General features: G+C 42.3%; 1 protein-coding gene across 2 annotated transcripts in view; it reads left to right on the top strand.

Moving 5' to 3' along the window:
• OLFM2 (olfactomedin 2) overlaps nucleotides 1-24,257 on the top strand; it is a 309,661-nt gene that overhangs the window by 140,732 nt on the left and 144,672 nt on the right. The window lies entirely within an intron of this gene.

Here is a 24,257-nt window from a genome sequence, read left to right as displayed (position 1 = left end):
GTTGGGGAAGCACCAGTGTCACACCTGTAAGCTTTAGGAATGGCGGTGTGCATGGCATGGATGAATGGTATGGGTCTTTGGAGTCGGGGCATTCAGTGCATGGAATGCCAGTCTACAAACTGTTAATTCATGTATTTTCCAGTCTATGGCCGTGTGTCATATTGTTATGGTGTTATTGGCATCGCAAGGTGGCCACGAAAAACACATGAAGTAGTTGAAGCTTTCTGTATTTATCATTATATTATAATTTTATTATAGGTTTTATGCTGTATTATAGTCTATGTAACACAATAGATGTAGCGGAGCTGAGTTTGTCACTGCAAGACGGTGAGTTAGCATTGGTGTTATCACAATGTAAGCCTACTGAGCTACCTGGACTCACAGAGCACAGTGACAGATTCAGCTCCGCTATATATATATACAGGCATTACCAGTTTATTGGCTTATGCCATGGGTTGTTCACATTTGCAGCAGTTTATATATCTACCTCTGTGTGTATAGATAATCAGTTTCTGTGCATTTAGCTTTTGCTCTATAATGAAGGTGTGCATATAGCACCAGACAGGAAGAGACGGTCCGCCTGCTCCCAGGAGCTAACACTTCGGATCTAAATATTTATGTATATCATGTTGCATAGGAGTGAACTGACTAAAATATTTGAAGATGTGGGACTTGTAGGTGAAGAAGGAAGGAAATGATCAGTAGGAAGGACTAATTTTAAGTAGATAAATAGATGTGAGATAGATAGATAGATAGATAGGAGATAGATAGATAGATAGATAGATAGATAGATAGATAGATAGATAGATAGATATGAGATAGATAGATAGATAGATAGAGAGATAGATAGATAGATAGGAGATAGATAGATAGATAGATAGATAGATAGATAGATAGATAGATAGATAGATAGATAGGAGATGGATGGATGGATAGAGAGATAGATAGATATGAGATAGATAGATAGATAGATAGATAGATAGATAGATAGATAGATAGATAGATATTAGATAGATATTAGATAGATAGATATTAGATAGATAGATTTGAGATATATAGATATGAGAGAGATATATAGATAGGAGATAGATAGATAGATAGATAGGAGATAGATAGATAGATAGATAGATAGATAGATAGATAGATAGATAGATAGGAGATAGATAGATAGATAGATAGATAGGAGATAGATAGATAGATAGATAGATAGGAGATAGATAGATAGATAGATAGATAGATATGGAATAGATATGAGATAGATAGATATGAGATAGATAGAGTAGATAGATAGATAGATAGATAGATAGATAGATAGATAGATATTAGATAGAAAGATAGATAGCTGTGAGATAGACAGATAGATAGATATGTGATAGATAAACTATATGACGTATAGTAGATAGATTAGAATATATAATAATAGAAGGAATATAAACAGAAATGCCATACGTTATCAACTTTAAACATGTTTCTTGAATGCTATCCTAAATCCAAATTAGCTTAATATAATATATACTTACTGTAAATGTATAGACATGAGGTTGATGGAAAGTAGTTGATCGAGAAGGCAAGACATTGATATGAGATAGATAGATAGATAGATAGATAGATAGATAGATAGATAGATATGAGATAGATAGATAGATAGATAGATATGAGATAGATAGATAGATAGGAGATAGATAGCTAGATAGATAGATAGATAGATAGATAGATAGATAGATAGATAGATAGATAGATATGAGATAGATAGATAGATAGATAGATAGATAGATAGATAGATAGATAGATAGATATGAGATAGATAGATAGATAGATATGAGATAGAGAGATAGATAGATAGTGAGATAGATAGATAGATAGATAGATAGATAGATATGGGATAGATATGTGATAACTAGATTATACACTCTCTAATCGGTCATGCTATTTCTCTTTTTCGATCCCAACTATACTAATTCCTATGAAGGGTTAAGCCTGTACTTATCACGCTGGTAGATAAATTTTCCAACTATTACTCTATATTACCACATTAAATCATCAATGTAGCGGCTTCCATTATTTTCTTATACTCAGTGACTATCTTCTATGAGACATGGCAGAGATTGACTGAGTGCAGCGATTAAATGCCAAGGAACACAGTGGATTTGCTCGTAGTTAGTAGGTCAGTTTTATGGAGGGTAGTGATTAAACTAATACCATGGTGCTTTAAAAAAATGACATTTTATGGGGGATTCAGAAAACTTTATTGGTTCTGGACTAGAATATCAATTAGAAAAACAGGATGCAGTTTAAAGGAGTTGCCCAGTTTGGAAAGCCCATACAGTCTAAGGTCATCCTGGGATAAGGCTGCAAAGAAATTGACCTTTTGTATTAGCTAGAAATCGATTATTGCGGCTTGGGTCTTAACTAGTGGCCCCTTTTCATCATTTTGCTATAGATGGGGACTACAATTTGGATTCTTGAATGCTGAGACTTATATGGTGCCCATTTAATTCATTAGGTGCCAGCAGATATGCTTAGGTCTGGCTATTAGCGAGAGAAAGGGAGAGAGGGAGGGGCTAAAGTGAGACATCCACTTAAAGGGTTACATTCTGAGAAATGAAAATGCTTACAATGGATTGTATAGCACAGTTTATAATAACTTTCACTGATTTGGGGAAGAGGAATGTGAAAAAGTGAAGAAATTTAGAATAGATTTGTAAAAAAAAATACATCTAAAAATACCAAAATGGCCGAGAATTGTCTGTCTTGTCTGATCCTCGAATATGAAACGTGAATTACTGATTTACAGCCAATTAGAATGAAAGTACTGGTGACCTACCGTATGCTAAGGTAATTCTTCAGTTCATCGCAGATCCCAACGCAGTCCATGTGTTGGGATGTCTGTCACCCCAGAGAATACATTTAGTACGTAGAGTAGATAATGATGGAACAGTTACAGCCAGGCAGTTCATTGAGATGTAGAGGCATTTCGGAGACAAGGATCTCTGTACATGTCTTCCTTTAATTCATGTGACTAAATGGGGTAAATACCAGTTCTGGCCACCAAATAGCTGCAACTGTTCTACTGGATAGTATCTTGTATTATGTTATTATACGGACCTGGTTGAGAAGAAGGACATATTGACGTAGTGACAATGACCATATCAGCATCTGAGGTCAGGTAAAGAGAGCCCAACTCAGGACAGTCCCATCCTCCTTCGCCTCCATGGGCAAGGTGAATCTTCTCCAGGCTCCCCTAGAGGCTTTACTTGAAGCTGCTGGGCCACAATACAAAATCTGCAACCGAGCCCCCAACTATAATGCTTCATTTATAGTACTGGTCTCCTCAGACAGGTGAGAGAGACCTTATCCAGGGGAAACTGCACCCTTTATAGTTGGACCCCTTCCTTTTCTAAAGACATCACAAGTCCAGCATGGAGGTGAATCCCATGGTCATGACACTGTTCTAGTTTACATGACATGGGATGAGGAGGTTCATTTTTCCTGGAGTAGGGCATTTGTTGGGTACAAATCAGCAAAATGTGGGTGGGATCTATTTTTTTGCCCCCTATGAAATAACTATAGTCTGTCTCAATGGAACATTGAGTGTATTGCTTCAACGTTTGCGGTTGGAAGATTAGCCACCTGCGACAAACGTTACCGATGCCGATCATTTGACTGTCTCTGAGATGTCCACAGAGACAGTCATGTGATCGGCACCAATGACATTTGTCACAGGTGACTAATGCCCCGACCACAAATGGCGGAGTGATACACTCAATGCCGCCGCTATCAGTTGCATTCTCTTCATGGGACAGGATATAGAATACAATGATTTTAGTATGCCAACTAGAAACTGCCTTCAATTCATGCTAAAGGGGTCTTAATTTACCTGAAAGGGGTTGAACCAAGATAGACCATTATTACCTATCCATTGGATAGGTGAAAAAAGTGTGATTGGAAGAGTTTCTCCACTGTGACCCAATGAAACATGAGTCCCATGTCCCGCTCTTCTTGTTAATGTGAGCTCATTGCACTCACCTGCAGTGATGTGGAGATTGAGCGGAGCGACGGTGGCTGCTCCATTCATTTCAGTGAGGTTGACGGAAATAGCCGAATACAATCACTCGGCTATCTCCATTAGCCCCATTGAAATGAATGGAGAGGTACCACACATGCGTGACTATAGCTTCATTTAAGTCTCCTCTTCACTTTAAAGGTGGGGTGGGGGTGCAATGAGCCTTCAGTGAAAAGGATGATGTAAACGGGATCCCCATTTCTTAGGATTGATGGGGTCTCAGAGGTGAGACCTTCACTGATCGGACTTTTATCACCTATGCTGTGGACAGGTGACAAAAGTCTGTCTTGGTACAACTCCTTTAATACTGATGTACTTACTGTATCTTTAGGCTAGGCCAACAATACCATATTGTTGCAGGTGCTAGAAGCTGGACCTCCACTGTTCTAATATTGATGGCCTATCCTACAGATCAACTGATTGAAGAGGCTGGTGAGGCAAGCGTTGCAGCCTGTTCATTGGTAACCAGTCACCGTTCTGTACATTTTGTAATGGCTGTGCCTTGTACTGTGGCTTACTAATGGGAGTGATTTGTTGTACCTGGCATAGCCACTACTAAATGTGTGGAACGGTATGTACAGAGGATAGACCGTCAATATTACATTCTGGAAAACCTCTTTACACAACAGGTCTCCTCTCTAAATGGGTAAGCAAATCAGTCACTTTAGTGAGCAGGGGAATAATGGGAGTGGACTGGGCCCCAGGGTGATAATAGTCATGGGCCCCTTACCATCCAAAATAGTTATTTCAGTAGACTTCAGCTCAGTAAACAGAATAGTTTTGAGTAGCTTTTATCTCATAAGTGTTTTGAAGACCCTGCTTTGACTCAGGGACTGTGAGCTCCATTGGATGTAAGTCCTTGGGTGCTGATCTAATGGTCAAATGGACAGTCCAATCCCTGAATGTAAGTATGCCAGAGAACAGATAGGAACTGGATTGGGGTAACCTGTTTGGATTGGGAGAGAGTGGATGCAAACGACATCCACTGAAAAGAAAAAACAAATCCTTTAGTTATACCCATGGCCAGTCTTAGCTACGTGTGATTTGCATAGCTGCACAGGGTGATGGCCACCAGCTTGTAAGCGGGGCACCAGGCGATGTAGGCTGGAGGCGATCACATCCCTTAGGTCCGCCTGGCCAGATGATATTCCATGTGATAGCATCTTGAGGAGCTATATGAACTATCCTTCTGCTGGCTTTGTCTCCTCCCCTTTGGTGTTCCAGGGTGCTTCTGTTAGCTGATCAGTGCCAGCACAACACAATTGCTTAGTTCTGCTACTGTATATATATTACGAGCTTGGTTCTGGTGTTGTAGCTATATACTGAGTAACATAGTATGTTAAGCCGAAAAAAATACATATCTCCATCTATTTCAGTCTATTACCACCTCCACCCCCAATGTTGATCAAGAGGAATCTCCATGAGTTAGAAGCCAATTTTTTTCATTTAAGGAAAAAAAAGATCCTTCCCAAATCCAATCTGGTAATCGGAAAAATCCCCAGATCACCGACCCTTCTGAAGTAATCGGTGACTATAACATATAATATTATTACGCTCTTCTTAAACTCCTTTATTGAATTCATCAACATTATATCTTCAGTCATAGGTTAGTCCTGGTGCTGTATTAATATTATGAGCTCAGTTCTGGTGCTGTATTAATGTTATGAGCTTGGTTATGGTGCTGTATTAATGTTATGAGCTTGGTTATGGTGCTGTATTAATGTTATGAGCTTGGTTATAGTGCTGTATTAATGTTATGAGTTTGGTTATGGTGCTGTATTTATGTACTGAGCTTGATTTTGGTGCTGTATTTATGTCATGAGCTTGATTCTGGTGCTAAATTTATATACTAAGATTAGTTCTGGTGCTGTATTTATGTACTGAGCTTGATTTGGGTGCTGTATTTATTTTAGGAGCTTGGTTCTGGTGCTATATTTATGTTGTAAGCTTACTTCTGATACAGTATGTATTTCCTGAGCTCCTCTCATATGGATGTGCTGTTATCTTGCTCCTTTCTGTTCGAGCAGAGTACAGGCAGAATGCTTATCAGTACAATATATGTTGTTCCTTCCTTATAACAGAGGGGTGTTATCTAACCTTGGGCCACACCGGCTATACCCCTCAATAAATACATGCATCTTATCTATTGTCAAGCATTAAAGTATTAATGGCTCCCACTACATCTATAGATACCCAGAAGGGATGCTACTGGCTTTTTCTCCGATGCTAACAATCGTCTTCATATATGCTAAAAAATGTGGTTAATTATCACCATTAGGGCCCATATATGTTTCTGGTGATCAGACTTGACGTGTGGAGACTAAATTGCGGTCCCAGATATCTATCATTTTATTACTTCTTATTATGCTGATCCGACTCCCAACAAATTAGGCGAACTGCTTGTCAAAGACGCCAACCTACTTAGAATAAGTGGAAATGTCTCTTCGCTGAGGGACTCTCTTAATGTGGATTTGCATTAGTATCCGTTGCAAGGTAAGACTCTTAAGTAGAGCTCCTATCGCACTCGTGCAACAGCCATCCTGACGATCGGCCTACCTTTAGCTTCAGTTTATCATCTCTAGCTGCGGTTCTTAACGGTGGCACAAAGCAAACCGGGAAGCCCTAAAAGTCAGCTCAATAGCGTCTGTCTGAGAGAAAGCCGCGAGGCATTAACCAGGTCTATAAATATCCTTGGCTGCTAGCCTTGTCTCCACTCTTAAAGGAGGTGATAGAAGGGAGGGCGTCCCCACTCGTTAACCCCTGCGCCATCGCCTCTTTTGTTTTTTTTTTTTCCCTTTTATTAACCAGATTCGTAATCCGGCAGGAATAGCGGGTCATGTCGACGTTGTAAAAACCATAGCAGGCAAAAAAAATAAAAAACGGAGGACAATCGTAAAGAGAGAAGAAAGAGGTCAAGAAGAATGTGTTGCGGTGATCCGTTAATTAGTCATGAGGCTAAGGACAGCTTGCCCAATGTAATGGAGGTCAATTGTGATGTCATAAATATGATATTGTGCTAAGCCATAATCGCCACTCGCGTAGAAAGAGTTCGAGGACCGGTGGGAAAGCTCTCTGCAGCCGCAATCCTCTTCTGTAATGATCCACGGTGGTAAACAGGTTCACAAGTGCAGGGAGCATTCAGATAATGACGACTATCTCGGGAAACGTTGACATCTTTTAATTAGGAGTGCACCAAGCGGTGTAATTAAGATATAACTAAGAAGCGAGAGCTATTAGGTGGCTGATGGATCCCAGGCTTTAGCAAGAGAACGCTAGTTTTTGTATTGACTTTTGCGTTGCGCGTCTTAAATCATAGATTGCCAAGCCCTTCGAAGTGCGAACCTGTTGGCCTTGCTGTCGTTGTGCGTCCTGTTGTCTCAGCAGGTTACCAACAGAGGTTGATCGAGGCTTGTTCTCCAAATTTCAGGTGCCATTTGGCTTTGACATTGTTTTGGCAACCTAATTAGGATGATTTAGTCATCCTGCACTGAGCAGGGGGTTGGACCTGATGACCCTGGAGGTCCCTTCCAACTCTACCAGTCTAGGATTCTATGATTTATCTGAGATGATAAAATGCAAAGGTTCTAGGATTCCAGTGATACATGAGGTCCAAAAATATGTATCTTTAATGAGAAGAATCGAGTTCTGGAGGTGCCCATACACCCTCAACAGCTGTTGGCTGAACAATTGTTATTATTTAGCTGACAGCTGTTTTGCACGGCTTCCCCATCCAGATGAACAATCATCTTGGATGAGTGTTCATTTGTTTAGGGAGGCAAGCTGTAACCAGACAGTTCTGATTGGAGCTTATCTCCCAGAAACAAAAGGATCAAGTGTTGAAATTCAATGGCCTTGATCCTTCATTTCTGCAACATCATCTGTCGAAAGAAAAGTACACATTAGAGGGTTCTCTGGCTCTGCTGAAATCAGTGACAACAAAACACTAATGTCTATAGGGGCTTTAGGCTATGGCCACCATGTTCCTGGATGCTGGAAACACAAACTATTCTACCAAAAGTAATTGGATATCTGATCAAGAATCAAAAATATTTATTACATATGTTAATACTTAGTGGGGCTCCTTTGGCCCTAATGGCATCAGATACTCTCCATGACATACTTTCTACTAACTTCTGATACACTTCAGCTGTTATTTCCCTTCATCCATCCTGTAAATGCCTGCCAGCTTCTCTGAAAGAAGAAGATGGACGCTATTCGTATTTCCTGATGTTCCAGTTCATCTCAAAGATGTTCAGTAGGGTTCAAGTCAGGACTCTGTGCAGTCAGTCTAATTATGGAACATACATATCCTCAAACCAATGTAAAACAGCACTGGGTTTGTGACAAGGCACGTTGCATTGTTGGAAGTATTGCTGACCATTCCCAGACTATTACCACATTGTCGGCAGCACATTGTTGTCTAGAATGTCGGGGTACACCTCCGTGTTTATGGTTCTTGTCATCACAACCAGCCGACTGATACCATGCCATGTAAAACATCCCCAGACCATAAAGGAGCCTCCATTGTACTTACCTGCTGGCACAACACATTTAGGTAAAAGGTGTTGCCCAGACATCCTTCACAGCCAGGTATGTCATCTGATGTGAAGATGGAGTAGTGTGATTCATCACTCCATAGAACATTCTTCCATTGCTCAGCTGTCCAATGGTGGCGCTCCTTGCACCATTGTAGATGGGCTGATGCATCCTCTTTCAGAGAACTTGGTGTTTTCAGGATGAATGGAGGGAAATACCAACTGAAGTGTATCAGATGTTAGTAGAAAGTATGCCACGGAGAGTATCTGATGTCATTAGGGTCAAAGGAGCTCCATGAAGTGTTAACATATGTGAATGAACACTGCTTTTGATTCTTGCTCAGATGCCCAACTACTTTTGGTAGGACAGTGTACAGTACTATATTACCAGGGCAGAGACGTAACTTGAAGCTCCTGGGCCCCAATGCAAAACCTGTAACAGGGCCCCCAACTATAATGCTTTATTCATAGTACTGGACTCCCTGTATGGAGAAGAGGGGCCTTATGGGCCCCCTAAGACTCATAGGCCCGGGTGCAACTGCATCCCCTGCAACCCATATAGTTACGCCCCTGTACCAGGGTTGGACTGGTCCACTAGAGTACCACCTCCAGTGGGCCAAAGTTCTTGTACAATGATGGGCTCCAAAGCTACAGCAGAACACAATCCCATTTTAAGTTGTTTTGGAGCAAGGAAATGGCTAACACCCATCTTTAGAAGCAGAATAACCAATATATATATAGTTCTCCTAGCTCATAGGAGCCAACTCATCCTTAAACCAAATGTAGTGAAGCAATTAGAAGAGTCTATTTCCTCCCTTCTTATTAATCCAGATGTGTCACAGTGCCTTCGCAAGAAAATTAACATTCTGTGAATATTGGCTCCGTCTACGAAAACAGCCAAGTGGGATATCGGGTTCTTAAGAAAATATTTTTTTATGTTCTTAGAGCTGCTCAAATATATTTAGGAAACTGTTAATTAAATTTTAGATTTCATTACATCTGCACGAATCGTGGAGGCTCGTGGATGGGGATAGTCACTAGTTACAACAGACTTAAGAGGTTCAACCTTAGATCTTCAGATGAAAATGTCCCACGTTTCTTCAAAAGTCACAAATCTAGTTTCAAAGAGCTAAATGACAGCTTCACCTTTAGTTATCCTCAGTCAGAGAGAAATGTCAGACGATAGAAGACACATTCATGAGTACTTCTTAAATTTGATATCTGAGCTGTCAGTCTTAACTTTTCAAACCGAGAGCGGTTACCGTAGTACCTTATAAGCGGACAAATGGCGTGATTCAAGCTGACTCATACTTCTTCTACATGGACAGTGTGATCCTCCCCAAGACTCCTTCTTTACAGGGACTTCGACATAAGCAGATAAAAGAGAGCAAAAGAAGCCCAAGGGCCACAAGTCTCCTTTATTCACCAAGAAATGGGTTACAGGAAAGGGGGTATCTCAAAACTGCAACCCCCATTTCTTAACTATCTACCAAAATTAGGGTGCCTTGAGTGCCAACCAACAATGGTTTTGCCGATCGGCGCTCTTTGACTATGGTTATACAAGCAGAGTATTGCTAGTATATAGGGACAAACAATCTTTATCATGATTGCCAACCCATATGGATAGCATTCGTCAGCAGCAGTTCATCCGCCTGTTTTCACGGGGGAATGTGCTGCCTACAAGTGGGTATTTTTGTGCCCTCTTTAATAAAGAACTAATCAGCCAACGAACAAGCATCTGCTTGTTCAATGGCTAATTGCTTGGTTATACAGATGGGCCTATGATCAGGCAAATAAAATGTTTCTGGCAAGCATTCACTCCTGATCATCGATCCCAATTAAAAGGGCCTTTTCATACTGTAGTTGAAAAGGTTGCAAAAACACACAGCTTCATGAAGTCCAATCTAGAAATCTACCATGTTGATCCAAAAGAAGGTAAAAACTCCCTAAGAAGGAAAAATTGCTTCTTGACTTCAAATACAATCAGAATAAATCCCTGGAGCAACAACCCATCCGCAGTAATCTAGTACTCTTAACTGGTTAGAACTTGGTATAATTCGAAAAAGGTGTCCCGGCTCCTCTTGAACTTCTTCGACATATCAACCTTTACAACATTTTGTAGCTGAGACTTGCAAAGTCTCACTGCTCTTACAGTAAAGAACCTTCTAAGTCGATGTAGAAACCTTCTTTCCTCTAGATGTAGAGCAGCTGACTTGTCATGGTTACACAGTTTGATAAGCTTTCTTGGTACTGCAGTCCACCCATTCCTTTACCACATGCCATGTGTAATACTCTTGTCTTACTTAGTAGATGGGTCTTCAAAACCCCTCAAGCACCAGATACCAAGTGTAACTGGGACATGTAATCAATGAGCACCAGATGGTCCTGTTAAAAGAAAGTGAAGGTGACATCAACTAGCATGAGCAGAAGACTCCACTTGGTTTTTGCTATGGGTTCCATTCTCCTCTGTTCCCATCCCCGTTTCTAGAGTTTTGTTCACACAATGGATTTGTTGCAAAATCGGGGCTCGTCCCATGCAGTTTCCAAGTCAAATCCACAGTGAAATCCGCATTCAAAAGTGGCCAATGCATTCAATTGCAAACTTGAGCTGTAGACTGTATGATACAGATGTGAAATCCACATGTGGCAAAAATAGATGTGACGTCACTTCTTGAAGCAGAATCCATGTTGGGACATCCGCCTGTGGATTTGCCCCATTGAAGAAGACTAAATCCGCCTAAGGATCCATGATAACTACAATTTACAGATTTCTGCCAAGGATTTTGAGGAGGAACCTGTGTGGATAAATCTAATGCGGATTCCGCAGTGCGAACATGTCCTGACAGTTTTCATACAAGAGTACTGGACTCCTTTGACTGTTCTGCTGCTTCCCCGACCAGTAGACCATCATTTTTCTTAAGTCAACCCCAAATGAAAATTTGCGACACAGTAGAGGATGACCCTTTGATCAATTTACCATTAGCGACCCTTAAAAAGCATGGATTGTCCAAAGAGACAACAGAGGTATAAAGTGGGCATCGGGCATTGTGGTATAAATTGGGCACCAGGCATTGCGGTATAAATTGGGCACCAGGCATTGTGCTATAATTTGGGCGCCGGGCATTGTGGTATAAATTGGGCACTGGGCATTGTGGTATAAATTGGGCACCAGGCATTGTGCTATAAATTGGACACCGGGCATTGCGGTATAAATTGGACACCGGGCATTGCGGTATAAATTGGGCACCGGGCATTGTGGTATAAATTGGGCGCCAGGAATTGCCGCTTTATTTTTCTCTCCTTCACACAGAAATCATGTTGCTTACTATACAACGAAAGGAGCCCTGAAATATTAATATATTCTCTTAGAATACATCGTCGACTGAATCAAACTGAAAATAAAATCACAAGACTCATAAAATATGATTGATTTTTACATCTAAAGCTTCGATGAAGTTCTATGAAAAAGGCATCACAGATAGCGGCGCCATTGATCTTTATAGGCAAGACGAACCTGATAAAAACAGATTAGAGCACCTCGGCTGATGACAAGGGGCGACGATTGTTTTTACTGACATGTCTGTACCGCGATCTATGGGGATTTAAGATGAGTTACATTATAAGTCAGGGGCAGCATGTTAGCGCAATTGTATGATCCACCTTTGCGAACTAGATGTACGAGCAGATCACTTGTTGTTTCTTCTGTCACACTTGTATTGGAAGCCTCAATGGGTTGTCCCACTAATTAAGTTTTTCCCTATACGCAGGTTAGGAGATCACCAAGTTATCATTGGGGGCTCAAACAGCTGGGACCCCTGGTGATTGGGAAAATGGGGTCCGAAGCATCCCCAAATGAAAAGAGCTATGGTCGCACTTGTGCACCAACACTCCATTGCTTTCAGTGGGACCACCAGAGATGGCTATGGAGTGGTGGTACGGATGTGTGACTATCACTCCATTCATTCAGGGATGCTCCAGACCCTCGTCTACCAGTTAACAGGGGTACCAGCAGTTGGCGCCCCAACGATCAACTAGTTATCCCCTATGTTATGGATAGGGGATAACTTAAAGGCGTATCATCATCTAAGTCTTAGGCCTTAGGCTGTTTCCGTAACCACTGAGGTGAATATGTCATAAAAGTCTGATTGGTACAGCCCACCTCTGGGGCCAGCACCTATCTTCAGTTAGGGCCCCACCACCCCTAGCCACCCTGGAGGTGTTATTGAGAACACAATAGCCTGAGCTCTGATGTTGCTATTGATCCTATAGAAGTCAATGGGAGTTGCACAAAGAGTGTAGAACAGCTCACTGTACTCCAGTGTTTGTGGAACTTCCATTAACTTCTATGGGAGTTATGGAAACACTGTAGCTCAACCACTGCTTCTGTTATCCTGTCTACCTTGCAGTTAGTAATGTTACCATTGCGACCATTTTTGTCTTTGATGTGAACACCCCTTTAATTTCTTGGGACAACCCCTTTAAAGAGGTTGTGTAGGATTACAATAGTTTGATCGCTTGCTTCCAAAAATGGCCCTACACTTGTCAAAGATTGTATCTGATATTGCAGCTAGGCTCCATTGATGTGAATGGGCCTGAATTGCAATACCACACACAACCAGTGGACAGGTGTGGCGCTGTTTTTAGAAAAAAAGTAGACGTGTTTTTTTTTTGTTTTTTTTTAATTTTGGGCAATTGCTTTAAACTAACTCATCCGGGAGCGGCGATGATTCCAGGTTAGTGAGAATATGAAATCCGCCCTCTTCCATAAAGTAAACCGTAAGAAAAAGCTAAATGTGAAGTAGGAAGTTGTAGATCTAGCCTGCCCTTTTGCAAGGAGCACCCTGATGAGTACGTCAGATTCATTCTATCCTGTTATCCATAGCAGAAATCGACCCAGACTTTAGATAAAGTTGCCGTCGAAATCTCCCAGCGAGAGTTGTGAAAGGATAAAAGAGATGACACAGACATAAACAAGGGGATGAGTAAGAGAGGCGCTCATCCTACACAATGTGGGTTACATTGCAGGGAGTAGAATAGACAAATGACTAACCTGTAATAGACGGCGGAGACTTAGTGTTAAGTCAGAACTGAAACAAAGTGACAGGCAGGCAATGGGATTGAGCAGCAGCGCTTGTTCCTGCCAGTGGCGCACATATGAGAACAATGGAACAAGTCCCCATGTGTCAGATGAGAGCTCCCAGCAGCTGTTTGACTTCACTTCCTATCATACTCAAAACTCCCTGTTCCTACACCTTTCATATCCCATCCAGTCCTTGTAATGGGAAGAAGTCACAAAAAGAGGATATCAAAAGCATCAGAAGCAGGGTCACTACCAGAAAATATGGCTAATAGGGTAAATATCCAAAAAAGTTACCCCCTCTCCATGCTCCTTCACCAATCTTTAATTATTTCTACTTCCATTGACCGAACAATACCGCCATACAGTGACTAAATAATACCACGATTGAAGAATGACGTTACAGAGTGACTGATTCATTCCAGTATACAGTGATTGTAAAATACCACCAAACAATGACTGACTAATACTACCATATAGTGACAGAATAATACCACTATGCTGTGCTTGACTAATACTATCATGCATTGAGAGTATAATACTACCATAGGGTGACTGAATAAAATCAGCATGCAGTGACTAAATACGGCTGTTTCCCTACTATGTTTTGGAGATTTGCTATCGGTAAGTACTTTTTATTGAAATGTTGGAACAGGTATCAGCATAGTGGATGACAGAATAATACCACCATGCAGTGATCAGATAATACCACCATGCAGTGATCAGATAATACCACCATGCAGTAGCTAAATTTTGCATTAAGTGAATAATGCTGACATGCAGTGACACCATGGTGTCACTCAGTACCCCAATGCACTGAGGGCATAATACTACCACAGGGTGCCTGAATAATTCTGCCATGCAGTAACAGAATGATACCACCTCACAGTGACTAAATAATACCACGACACAGTGACTGAACAATACCACCATGCAGTAACTAAATCTTGCAGTAAGTGAATAATACTATCATACGGTGACTGAATAATAGCAGAATGCAGTGAGTGAATAGTACTGTAATAGGGGGCCGAAATAGTTACACTATACAGTAAGTGAATAATACTGCCATACAGTGAAATTATACCACCATATGAATAATACTGCTAGGCAGTAATTGTCTATACTGTGCTGTTACTCAATAATACCATGTTGTGGCTGAGTATTACCACTATGCTATGCGTACTATCATGCTTTCAGAGTATAATACTACCATATGGTGACTGAATAAAACCACCATGCAATGATTAAATATACTGTTTTCCTACCAGGTTTCAGAGATTTGCTCTCTGTACGTACTTTTTAATAAAATGTAGAAATAGGCACCAGCGTAATGTAAAAAGGAAATATTTTCTAAAGGATCTCCTACACTGGTGTGAAACGAGCCTTATTCAGCTACTCTATGGCAGTATAATCCAGCCAATGTATGGAAGTATAATTCAGCTACCATACGGTAGAATTATTTAGCCAGCATATGGCAATATAGCTCAGCTACCATATGGCAGTATAATTCAGCCAATGTATGGCACTATTATTGAGCTACTATATGGTAGAATTATTTAGCCAGCATATGGCAGTATAACTCAGCCAATGTATGACAGTATAATTCAACCAGCATACGGCAGTATTTTGTAGCCATCACATGGCAGTATAATTCAGCTAATATATGGCAGTGCTATTCAGCCATTGTATGGTAGGTTTTTCTGAGCTGTTTGGAGATATTCTTGAGTGGACAAAGGGTAGAGGTTAAAATGTTCCATGATTTGGAATGTAAAAGTTTCAAAATTAATATCTGGTTTCCTGGTGGTCAAAGTAGTGAAAGTGTTAATGGCCACATCCCGGGTGGTCTAGGGTAGAGAGGGGGTTAATGCCAGCTTCCCTTGTGGTCTACATTAATGGCTTAGGTATGACTTACTTCTCTGTTAGGCAAGAATAGCAGAGGGGATCCTAATAATAGTTTTAGGATAGTAGGGGCTTCGTAAGGTACTGTATGCTTCCAACACCACAATTACAAAATTTATGAAACAAAAGCAATTATTCCATAATTGCCCTCACATCCACAACACAGTTTTCTAACTCACATATTCTGCATCTCCTTCGCATATAGTAGCACTAAGACTCTCACACCAAATCTCAGAACTCCTAGATATCTACCCAACACCGGACTCACTTACATTAACTTGAGTTCTTTTGCCCCGTAGGAACAGCGTTGTTACACCAGGATGCACAACGTCATACTCGAGAGCTCACACAATTTACTACTTTCATTCTCTCTCTACACATTTGGTAGTCTTGCTGCTCCTTTAAATACCCATTACATCTTTAACAAGCATCATTAATCTTACTGGCTAAAAAGGGTTAAATAGCATCGCTCAAAAATGACACTTTACCCATTACCCCAGGGAATTATCAGTCCCTCCCCGGCTTGAGCCGTAACTTAGTCCATCATTAAACTACTTAAGCCTCCCTTATTCAATAGAAGTTCAGATCATTGTTACCTTCACAGCAGGCCTGCTAACTAACCATTTACTCCCACTCTTGGTGTACACACTGGTGTTTAATGAGGCTGAACCTCACTCATGTATCCTGTTGGGAGAAGATATAATCACAACTGCTGCCCCATGTCGCAATCCCCAATAAAAGTCCATGAAAGTCCAGGAGGTTATTGTGCAGTTGAATCAACAGCAAAGGCTCACTTTTTTTTGTGGAGCTTGTCATGCCTTTGGTCGTCAGGGCTCCTTTGTTGTCACACCATTCAGCCCCCTAGTCATTACGGCCCTTTTGCTGTCTCCTTTCAGCCCCATTCATCAGGTCCTCTTACAGTGACTTCTATCCATATGGCAGATACCACTATGTCCCTAGTCCTTGTTACATGGCCTCTATCGCGCTGCTACATGTTTGGCTGCTGCTCATTGCAACTGCATCACTCTACTGCTTTTGGGCTCGTACATACACTCTGCTGCTGCATCACTAACTCCTGTGATGCAGCTCCAGTTCTATGTACAGCACCTAGTAGGTTCCAAGACCTTTCTGGGTAAGGGTCAAGGGTCCTTTTTACTTGCTCTGATCCCTGGTGGTAATATAATCTGGGGGCAGAACTAAAGTCCAAAGGCTGGTCTGAGCAGCAGAGCCATTTATCTTCAGTGGAGGGGTGAATGCCAATCCTGCCACCCTCTTACAGTTTGTTTACCCCTCCATGCTCCTTTCCGTTACTCTTTGTGCAATTTCCAATCCTCTTGTTTGCTAACAATGCAGTTCTTCTCCAGAGGGAGGTCTTGCACAGATTCTTAGCACCAAGTAGTAAGAATTGGGGCACATGTTCTTATATTGCATTCTTGCCCTTCTGCCCAATAAGACCTCAAAAAGTTGTCGAAGATGTAATAAGCAAACTTTGGGAAGCAACGATTTATTCTTTTGGGTTATTTTGAGATCAACCCATCCTGAAGAGAACAGAAATGTACGCAATGCTGCTGCAGAGATGTCACGGAATTAGACATTCAATATGGAACAAGGCTCACGCACGTCACTTATATAGTCATAAACCTGTGTTTCGTTATGTTCAGGGGCGTAACTATAGAGCGTGCAGGGGATGCGGTTGTACCCGGGCCCAGGAGCCTTAGGGGGCCCATAAGGCCTCTCTTCTCCATATAGGGAGCCCAGTACTATGAATAAAGCATTATAGTTGGGGGCCCTGTTACAGGTTTTGCATTGGGGCCCAGAAGCTTCAAGTTATGTCTCTGTGCAGCATGGTTTAGGTATGGGTACAGGTACAGATACAGATAGAGCGGGGGCCCCAGCTCACCTTTTGCATCAGGGCCCCTGAGCCTTTAGTTACTCCCCTGGTCACGTTATAATGTTATTATACCCGCACAGAGATAACGAGCAGAGAACGTCATCGTCAGACAAGGCGGGGCCTACACTCTTGCAAAGCCCTTGATGAATGTTACCGTTTTGTCATAAGACACTTTCATTAGTGCTCCTGCTTGTCACCAGAAATGTGAGTTTAATGAAAGGCGACGTATACATGTCTCCCTCATTTATTATTCATCCGGAGGTCTTATGTTATCAGGACATTCGCTTATGGGCATCTATGGCGTTCTGGAAACATGGAATGAACTTGTATATACGGTGTTATTTTCTGCAAGTATTTTGCATACTACATCAAAGACAATCTGTTTGTGTATGAATTGTTTCATGTTTGACAACACATCACTGGTTAATATTTTATATCAGCCACCAACGGGCCAATTTGCAAGGCAGATGAATTAGTTGGGGACTAGCGCTAGCCGAGAGGGCCAAAAATATTTGTTATCTGTCTTGAATGTGATTTTCTGCCTGAAGCCGGCTTCACACGGACGTATTTGCACGCGCAAACATTGTGTGCGTAATACGCAGTGAGTAGAACCCAATGACTTCAATGGGTTTATTCACCTGCTCATATTTTGCGCGCACATTTTCGTCCACACAAGAAAAATTGAACTTTCTGCGCATTTGTGCACCGAAGGTCCCCACAAAAGTCAATAGGGGTGCGCTAATGCACGCAGAATACACAAGGAGATGCGTGAAACACGATGTAACTCCGCTGGAAAAAGAAAACATCTGGAATAGAGATGAGCAAGCATACTCGCTAAGGGCAATTACTCGAGCGAGCATTGCCCTTAGCGAGTACCTGCCTGCTCGGGAGCAAAGCTTCGGCTGCCGGCGGCGGGCGGGGAGCGGCGGGGGAGAGTGGGGAGGAACGGAGGGGGGATCTCTCTCTCCCCCTTGCTCCCCCCTGCTGACTGCCGCAACTCACCTGTCACCCGCATTGGCAGCCGAACCTTCTCTGCCGAGCGGGGAGATACTTGCTAAGGACAATGCTCGATCGAGTAATTGTCCTTAGCGAGTATGCTCACTCATCTCTAATCTGGAGCTAATTTGTCATTTCAATCAGTGCGTTTGTTTGCCGAGCCTAAATGAATGTTACCTGCAGGACGAAAAAGTACAGTAAAATACGCTGGTATGCACACAAAAAAGCCAATTTCATAGCGCCGAAAAAGTTGTGCTAAGGCGTGCGCAATTGTTCTTCCATTTCTGTGAAGCTGGCCTTAGGCAACCTGTTTTCCTTGTTCTCCCTCCACCTTGCAAACATAGCATTGTGTGTTTGTGCTAAAAAGTTCTACTTTTGTCTCATCTGTCCATAGAACATTTCCCAAAAGCACTGTAGAACTTCCAGGTGGTCTCAGGCAAACTTTGAGAGGGGCTACATTGCTTTTATTTGGACAGCAGCAGCTTCCTTGATGGTGTCCTTCCATGACAACCAATTTTTGTTCAGTGTTTCTCTAATAGTGGACACATGAACAGAGGGTTAGTCTGTTGCTGTTCTCCTTGGGTTCTTTGTCACCTCTTTCAAAAATTGCCCTTTCTGCTCTTGGGGTAATCTGAACAGGATACCCGCTACTAGGAAGAGTGGCAACAGTCCTGAATTTTCTCCATTTGTAATTTGTCTAACCATGGATGGAAGCACACCCTGGTCTTTGCTTTTGTATCCATTTCCACCTTCATGCGTCTTTATAACATCTTCTGAGGTCTTCTTTCATCCTTTCTTGAGAACAGATTTGTCGTTAACCAGACTTTGTACACATTTATTTAATGGGCAAAGCATCATTAGACCCGCAGTTCCAGGCTCATCTCGTTATTTAAAGACCTTCTGGCAGTTAGCCCTTAGAGAAGTCAATAACGTGACCCTCCGGTTTTCGAACAAAACTCTGTACCAAGATCGGAGGGGAATATTTTACCTGCAGACAGGGCTCTCTCACACATACGTTTTTACTGCTGTGGTAATAGTGGTATAATGCTCCCATTGATTTCAAAGGGGCCTCGCAGACAAGTGTTTGAACTTCAAGCGCTATCTCATCACTGATCACTATGATGGGGGTGCTAAAACCCGCTGTTGGAAGCAGGAACCTAAACTAACCCGAAAACTAAAGTAAAATCACAGCAAAATTGTGGTATTCTGCAAGTCCATGAGTGAGAGTGGCCTTATTTTTCTATACATTGGCTTTGGTTCTTGTTTTCAACCATCCAAGATGGCTGATACAATCTTTAGGCTACCTATTCTTCACAGTGCATTGGTTGGACGACCAATGCACTATACCGGCTCATGGCCAATCAGAGAGCAGCCATTTTGAACAGCTGAAAGCAAGGCCAGAAACTGGTGGATCCCAGGGACCACAGAAAGGGACAATTGCAGGCAATATAACTTCTACCCCGGGGCAGAATTGTATCCCGAAACTGGAGGGTCACTTTACCACAGAAACTCAATTACTCTTTCACCCTGCACTATGGATGAATACTCAATGTACTCAACAAAGGGCACAACTATTTGTGTGCTATTAGTTTAGTTACTTCGTGTTTGTCTAGAACTGTGAATTAGATACAATCAGACCACATTTTATGAAGAATCAATGCAGAAATCTAGCCAATTCCAAAGGGTTCACTTAATTTTTCTTCAACCTGTAAGAGCTAACCTTGACTAACGGTCCTTGCAGATTTCCTAATATGAAGGTTTTTGTGCTAGTGACTATTGTTTCCTTGTAATGGCCCCAGTTGCTTAGTATTGACCCAATGCTGTTCCTTTTCTGTACGGTAAACCCCTGTTCTACACGATTTCATCTCTTCTGGGCTTTTTAAGTGAATATTTATTGAACCGGTTTACTTAAAATGCAGAATAAGTATTTTAGAATGGAAGTCAATAACCATCTCCGGATAAACAATCTAGTGATGTGTGTTTCCTAGCAGCAGCACTGCACAGTACGGTCGGAATCACGATCCTACCAAACGTAATTGGATACCTGAGCATGAATCTGCAGTAGTATTTATTTCCATATGGTAGTACTTGGTGGGGCTCCTTTGACCCTAATGACATCAGATATTCTATGTGGCAAAATTTCTACTAGCATCTAATAGACTTCAGCTGGTATTTCCCTCCATCCATCCTGCAAATGTCTGGCCTACTATTCCCAGAGTATTACCACATTGTCGGTAGCACATTGTTGTCTAGAATCTCAGTACACACCTCCATGTTCATGGTTCTTGTCACTACAAACCACAGAGTGGGACAATGCCCTGTGAACCATCCCCAGACCATAAAAGAACCTCTGCCATACTTAACTTTTGGGACAACTTAAGAAACAATTGTAACCGAATTGGATTTATCATTCCACTTCTTGTGGCGTCATTGTTGCTGTAAAAGGGTAACTGTCAGTTACAGGTTATGCCATGTTTGAATCTTTTTCCCTCTCAGTGGGGGTAACTTTCAAAAACGAAACAACCCCTTTAGGATAATGCAGTGTGTTTTTTGCAATGTAAACGACATAACACAACAAGTTAAAGAGCAGAATAGTGAGTGCTGCTCTGAAGCATAATACAAGATGTAACTCAGATCAGTACAGGATAAGTAAAGTATGTACACAGTGACTCCACCAGCAGAAAAGTGAGTGCAGCTCTGAAGTACAATACAGGATGTAACTCAGATCAGTACAGGATAAGTAATGTATGTACACAGTGACTCCACCAGCAGAATAGTGAGTGCAGCTCTGGAGTATAATACAGGATGTAACTCAGGATCAGTACAGGATAAGTAATGTATGTACACAGTGACTCCACCAGCAGAAAAGTGAGTGCAGCTCTGGAGTATACAGGATGTAATCCAGGATCAGTACAGGATAAGTAATGTATGTACACAGTGACTCCACCAGCAGAACAGTGCGTGCAGCTCTGGAGTATACAGGATATAACTTAGGATCAGTACAGGATGAGTAATGTATGTACACAGTGACTTCACCAGCAGAATAGTGAGTGCAGCTCTGGAGTATAATACAGGATGTAACTCAGGATCAGTACAGGATAACTAATGTATGTACACAGTGACTCCACCAGCAGAATAGTGAGTGCAGCTCTGGAGTATAATACAGCATGTAACTCAGGATCAGTTTAGGATAAGTAATGTATGTACACAGTGACTCCACCAGCAGAATAGTGAGCACAGCTCTGGAGTATAATACAGTATATAACTCCGGATCAGTACAGGATAAGTAACGTATGTACACAGTGACTTCACCTGCAGAATAGTGACTGCAGCTCTGGAGTATATTACAGGATGTAACGCAGGATCAGTACAGGATAAGTAATGCATGTACACAGTGACTCCACCAGCAGAATAGTGAGTGCAGCTCTGGAGTATAATACAGAATGTAACTCAGGAGCAATACAGGATAAGTGATGTATGTGCACAATGACTCCCCCAGTAGATTAGTGAGTGCAGCTCTGGAGTATAATACAGGATATAACTCAGGATCAGTACAGGATAAGTAATGTATGTACACAGTGACCCTACCAGCAGAATAGTGAGTGCAGCTCTGGAGTATAATACAGAATGTAACTCAGGAGCAATACAGGATAAGTGATGTATGTGCACAATGACTCCCCCCAGCAGAATAGTGAGTGCAGCTCTGAAGTATAATACAGGAGGTAACTCAGGATCAATACAAGACAAGTAATGCAATGTATATACAGTGTTTCCTTTGCTATAAAAGCTCACACAAAAATGCATCATCCCAGCAGCTTCGGTCTCCACTATGGAGCTCTGACCACCTGAAGGCTCCTCTTGCCTTATGGTAAGGGTGCCTCTGCCCGCTGGTCTTCACTTGTGGTTGCAACAAATCAATGATGACATCACCAACACGAAGGACATGTGACCCTTTTAGCCAATCACTAGCTCACTTTGGCGAGTGATTAGCTGCAGCGGTCACATGTCCCTGTATTGGGAGGTCATTGCTGCTGCAGCCAGAATTAAAGCCCAGCATTGGACCAGGCAGCGGTGGCACTAGAGCATCAGGGGAGCGGGCGCAGTGCGTATCGCTTCTTCTATTTTTTTTCTACAGCCTGGCGAGCAGCTCAGAGGAGATTTCCTGTCCCCAGATAACCCCTTTAAATTTACATACTTGTTACAGAAGTGACTCTCAAGAGCTTTCCGATAAATATGATAATAAGGATGCAAAGAATTGGCGCATTACTTCGCTCTACATTTTACCCTCATTTGTGCCATTCCGTTAAACCGCCGCTTTTATATTCAACCCCAATTGACGCTTCTCGGGTCGTCGGCTGCATTCCAGACAGAGGTAATAAAGCGCCTTTTTTTCCTCTGGTCACTAATAATTGGTTCCGTGAAGCTGTAGGCGGAGTTTTATGATGAGAGTGGATACATGAAGCCCCGTGCTCTCTCCCATGGTTATAATGCAGCGCCCTCGCAGTGATGGATGAGGTGCAGTGCGAAGGAGGGGGAATATTATGAAGGGGCCCATTGCGATTCTAAACTCGTTATCTCATTAGAAGTTAAATCTTCCTCGGGCTGCAGCACTGAATTCATCAGCAGCGCTCATTAGGCGGCGAGCATTTATCATAGGGAGGGGGCGCAGCAGACAGATTGCTGCGAGAGTGTCATAGTGATGGATGGCGCTGCGATTGTCACTCACCATTATATAGCGGTGTGTGATGATGCGGCGTCGCACCGCCATGTCCACGCTCGGTATACACCGTACACTTGGTTTATTAGCGGGGTTATAGACTGTGTCCGTGGAAAATGCCAGCCTTGAAAATCCCATGGTGGGAAAACATATTCAGCTCATTATTGGTGATGTGAACGTGAAGATGGGATAATCAGACCGCCGGGCTGCCACTATTAAAGGCAAATTACTGCCTTTACTAAGAGGAATCTATCACCACACGGACCTCTTTCTATAAGGGCCCTTTCACACAAGCGTCGTTATAACGCTAAGATAGCCGGGCTAAAACAGCATGGCTAACTGAGTGTTAAATCGGGTGAATGAATAGCAGCCGCTAGCTGCTGCTACCGTGTTTCCCAAAAATAAGACCTACCCTGATAATAAGCCCTACCCTGTTTTTTTTTAATTTGGGGGGAGATTTGAAATATACAAACAATACTCACCTAGCAGGCGCTAGTCATACCCTGCCTCCGGCAAGAGATTGGCTGAGCCGTGGCACTCCAAAACCAATCACAGCAATCACAGTCGTCGCTCAATGAACCAATCACAGCCATTCATTGAATGACATCATTGAATGGCTGTGATTGGTTCATTGAGCGCCAACTCTGATTGGCTAAGGCAGAGTTCCTGAACTAATCACAGCAATCTCTTGCTGGAGGCAGGGTATTAAAGCCCTGTTACCAGGAAGAGAATGCTCTCTCAGAGCTGAGGGCTATGCGGAAGACTTTCGGAGCGCCGGAGCCCAGGGAGAGGGACCTGAACTGCAACTGCTAGGTGATTATTAGGACAGCCTCTGAAAATAAACCTAGTGCTTCTTTTGGGACAAAAATTAATATAAGACAGGGTCTTATTTTCAGGGAAACACGGTATTAGCAATATGCCGCCCCCCCCTCCCTTTGCCGGGCGGCTCCCATAGGAGTCTATGGTAGCTGCCGGCGCTATGCTGTCAAAATATAGGACATGTCATATCTTTGGACGGAGAGAAACCTCGACATCAAAAAAATGTCCTGACGCGATTTCTTTGGCGCGTCAAAAAAACA

This window comes from Eleutherodactylus coqui, chromosome 2 (assembly GCF_035609145.1).
Source record: "Eleutherodactylus coqui strain aEleCoq1 chromosome 2, aEleCoq1.hap1, whole genome shotgun sequence".
Lineage (NCBI taxonomy): Eukaryota > Metazoa > Chordata > Amphibia > Anura > Eleutherodactylidae > Eleutherodactylus > Eleutherodactylus coqui.
This window is presented reverse-complemented; position numbering and strand designations above follow the sequence as displayed.